The sequence below is a fragment of the Sus scrofa genome, chromosome 2 (genome assembly GCF_054392235.1).
Source record: "Sus scrofa isolate SSC_HxYL_T2T_F1_AM1 chromosome 2, Sscrofa_HxYL_maternal_Yorkshire_Landrace_v2.0, whole genome shotgun sequence".
Taxonomy (NCBI): Eukaryota; Metazoa; Chordata; class Mammalia; order Artiodactyla; family Suidae; genus Sus; species Sus scrofa.
Window position 1 is genome coordinate 17870347 of NC_139384.1, and position 4753 is coordinate 17875099.

The following is a 4753-nucleotide window of genomic DNA, read 5'->3' on the forward strand; positions in this document are numbered from 1 at the left end:
AGCGTTGCTTTAACCCACTCAAAGCTCAATGTTGAAGATTTAGCCATTCCTTAGAAGGAAAACCTGAATAGGTTCCATTTTTTTTTTTGTCTTTTCACTATTTCTTGGGCTGCTCCTGCGGCATATGGAGGTTCCCAGGCTAGGGGTCGAATCAGAGCTGGAGCCACTGGCCTACGCCAGAGCCACAGCATCGCGGGATCCAAGCCGCGTCTACAACCTACACCACAGCTCACGGCAACGCCAGATCCTCAACCCACTGAGCAAGGGCAGGGACCAAACCCGCAACCTCATGGTTCCTAGTTGGATTCGTTAACTACCGCGCCACAACGGGAACTCCCCCATTTTTTTTTTTTTTTTTTTTTTTTTTTTTAGGTTCCATTTAAATCATGACGGCTTTTGGAAAACAAAATCGGGAACCGCACAACTGTTGGGGGAGACATGTACATTGCAATATTGTATTCCATCCACTTGTGACTTTTTTCATATTTTTACATCTGGGGTAAGGTCGTGTGTTGTAATCGATGGCGTCTCAAATTGCTGGAGGTCAGGAGACAGTCGTGCTGTCGTTGCTCCTGATCACATGTGCATGATCTTGGTCACAGCTCTCCCTCTTGTCCTTCTTTCCCATGAGTTTTGTACACGCTTAGCACCCCAGGTGTCGGTGTGATCACCACTGACAATGTCGGCAAAAAAAAAAAAAAAAAAAAAAGATTCCATGCTGATTTGGCCCTGAAATGAGAAGTTATTGTGGATTAAAAAGGCAAGGAAACAGAGCAGCTTGATACATGATAAAAATCTCTGTCTACCTGAGACTTAAAAGAGCTCCTTCAATAGGCGTAACATGGAAATTCTAAGTGATAGAAAAGCTGTGCGTCATGGTTCTCTGTTTCTTAGAAATACATCAGTAACAGTGTGGGCTGTAATTGATGGGAGCCTTAGATTTGGTGAAATTGCCAATACATCACAACTTCAGTAATTTCAACCAAAGAAGGAATCCAGGGTAAATAATGGTGATAATAGGAGTTCCCGCGGTGGCTCGGCAGTAACAAGCCCAAACTAGTATCCTTGAGGACTCAGGTTCGATTCCTGGCCTCACTCAGTTGGTTAAGGATCCGGCATTGCTGTGAGCTGCGGTGTAGGTCGCAGACACAGCTAGGATCCTGAGTGGCTGTGGCGGTGGTGTGAGCTGGCCGATTGGACCCCTAGCCTGGGCACTTCCATAAGCCATGGGTACAGCCCTAAAAAATTAATAGTAACAGTAATAAAAATATAACAACTTGCACTCGCCAAGAGCCAACCATGTACCAGGCAGCCCGATGCTTTACTCACATTATCTCATTTAATCATCCTGACAACACTGAGGTGGGTACTCTTATACATGATTGCAAATAGTCCTAAGTGCCAGATAGGAAGGGAACAGGGAGCTCTGAGGAGGAACATAAGTCAGATGAGGGCGGGAGGTGAGGGGGCGGGGGCAGACCTCCCTGAGGAGGCAAAGAGACCTGAAAGCTAATAGTAGGCAGCAATTATTGAGCATTTACCATGTACCAGGTACAATTCAACGTTTATTGTGCGAGTTCCCATCATGGCCCAGCGGAAACAAATCTGACTAGTATCCATGAAGACACAGGTTCAATCCCTGGCCTTGCTCAGTGGGTTATGAATCCGTCTGGCATTGCTGTGAGCTGTGGCGTAGGTCGAAGATGTGGCTCGGATCTGGCATTGCTGTGGCTGTGGTGGAAGCCAGGGGCTACAGCTCTAATTCAACCCCTAGCCTGGGAACTTCCATATGCCACAGGTTCGGCCCTAAAAAGACAAGAGACCAAAAAAAAGTTTGTTAACACACTCAATTCTCACATAAAGCCTAAGAACATTATTATCAGGTCCACTTTACAGATGAGGAAATCAAGACAGGGATAGAAAAGTTAGGTGACTTGCTCATAATAACTCAGCTAATGAGCGATACACCCAGGGAGTGAACCAAGACAGCATGGCTGCAAAGCCCGCAAATCTCACCACTTCCCCATCCCCTCCGCTGCTTGCAAGAAGTGAGTCATCTCCATTTGCCAATAAGTGCAGCCGTAAGGGAGCTTGTTACAAGCACAAGTGCTGGAGCCAGACTTCCTGAGTTCAAAGCCAGGCTCTGCAACTGACCGGCAAGGGATGTGACCTTCCTAAGCCTCAGTTGCTTCATTCGTTGTGAAGGTTAAGTGAGTTAAGACATGCACAGCGCTTAGATCAGAACCAGAATATAGTCAACCCTCAAAACACATTACGTAATATTACCCTCATGCAAGGCTCACAGTAACTCAAAGGAGACTGAGATTCAGAGAGGTTTAGCTATTTGTCAAAACTCACCCATTCCGAAAAAGGAATCAGGGAGTTCCCACTGTGGCACAGTGGGGTTAAGAATCCAACAGCAGTGGCTCGGGTTGATCCTCAGCCTGGCACAGTGGGTTAAAGAATTCAGCATTGCTGCAGCTGTGGTTCAGATTCAATACTTGGCCTGGGAACTTCCATACACCAGGGGTGCAGCCATTAAAAAAAGAAGAAGAAGAAGGTGTTCCCGTGGTGGTGCAGTGGTTAACCAATGTAACTAGGAACCATGAGGGTGCAGGTTCGATCCCTGGCCTTGCTCAGTGGGTTAAGGATCCAGCGTTGCCATGAGCTGTGGTGTAGGTCGCAGACGCGGCTCGGATCCCAAGTTGCTCTGGCTCTGGCGTAGGCCGGCGGCTACAGTTCCAATTCAACCCCTAGCCTGGGAATCTTCATATGCTGCAGGAGTGGCCCTAGAAAAAGCAAAAAGACAAAAAAACAAAAAACAAAAAACAAAAAAAAAGAAGAAAGAAAAAAAAAGGAATCAGAATTCAACCCTAAGTATCTTCACTTGAAGCCCTTGCTTTACACCTAAAGGAGATTCCTATTAAAGATTTGTCGGTGGTTTAGATCTTCATTTCAGGAAAGGAGATTCTAACTCTCAATATGACACCTCATTTTAACATCCCAAATCCCACTCAATAGTAAGGCTCTCTCATTGCCAAACTGGATTTCATCTGTTTCATGTTAAGATCATTTCTTCTTTGAGAAGGAGAGAAATTGGAGGGTCTGACCAGTCAGTTTCCTTCTGTCATCTTTCATACACTGTGCTTCACATTCCCTCACCAAGGCAGAGAAGGCAGGGAGCATTTTAGACTCTGGCACAACGTGGGTGCCCAACAGAAAAATGTGTTGCATGGAGAGCAGATTGGTGGTGTCCGAAGTGGGAGGTGGTGTCAGAAACTTCCACCTTTCAAATAAGTAAGTCACAGAATGTAATGAGCAGCACGTTAATAATAATGCTATTGTAGGAGTTCCCATTGTGGCTTAGCAGGTTAAGAACCTGACCTAGTAGCCATAAGGATGCAGGTTCAATCCCTAATCTTACTCAGTGGGTTTAAGGATTCGGCATTGCCACAAGCTGCAGCGTAGGTCACAAATGTGGCTCGGATCTTGTGTTGCTATGGCTGTGATGTAGGCCAGCAGCTGCAGCTGCAATTTAACCCCTAGCCCAGGAACTTCCATATGACCCAGGTGTGGCGATAAATAGAAAAATAGGGCGCTCTAGAGGTTAAGAATGCAGCATTGTCACTGCTGTGGCTCCAGTCACTGCTGTGACATGGGTTCAATTCCTGGCCCAGGGAGCTTCCACATGCTGCTGGCGAGGCCAAAGACATAACTTTTTTTAAAAAGAAAAAAAGTGGGAGTTCCCATCGTGGCGCAGTGGTTAGTGAATCCAACTAGGAACCATGAGGTTGAGGGTTCGATCCCTGCCCTTGCTCAGTGGGTTAACGATCCAGCGTTGCCGTGAGCTGTGGTGTAGGTTGCAGACGCGGCTCGGATCCCGAGTTGCTGTGGTTCTGGTGTAGGCCAGTAGCTACAGCTCCAATTCGACCCCTAGCCTGGGAACCTCCATATGCCGCGGGAGCGGCCCAAGAAATAGTGAAAAGACAAAAAAAAAGAAAAAGAAAAAAATACTACTACTATTGTATGTTTGAAAGTTGCTCAGAGAAGAGTCTTGAAAGGTCTCATCACAGGAGAAAAGAAAGATTTGTAACTAGCGTGATGATGGGTGTTTACTAGACTTAGTGTGGTGATCATTTCACAGTATGTACAAATATCAAATCATTATGTTGTACATCTGGAACTAATGTTATGTGTCAATTATATCCCAATTAATAATCCTAATACCAATGGAAGGCAAAAGGAGTGTGTTTTGTGAAAGAACAAAGAGAGAGAACAGATACATGGTCTCGTACGTCCCCCTGGATCAGACAGACCCCATTCACCCCCACCCCCGCCCACCCTGCCAGCTTTTCTTTGACTGCCTTTTCTTAACCCCAGTGTTTCTCAACAAGGATGTTGTGAGGGCATTCTGAGGACACTGCGGAATTGAAGGGCCCTTGGTATGTGGTGACACCCTGGGTTTCCTTGTTCCTCATTCCCTTGGGCCATTTTTTGACCAAGAGAGTAGAGATGGAGATTGTGTGTGTGTGTGTTGGGGAGGGGGTGCTGACATGGGGGGGGGGCAGGTGAAGGACATGTGGCCCGAACCCTCACACACACATCCTAACAGCCTGTCAAGGTCACAGGTGTCACAGACGGAGGAAGGTTGGGATCTCTGCTAAACATTCACCATCAAGCTGGGAGCCCTGGGCCTTTGGTTCCGAATGATAGAAATCTATCTCAACACATGAGGAAAAAAGAAAGGTGCGTC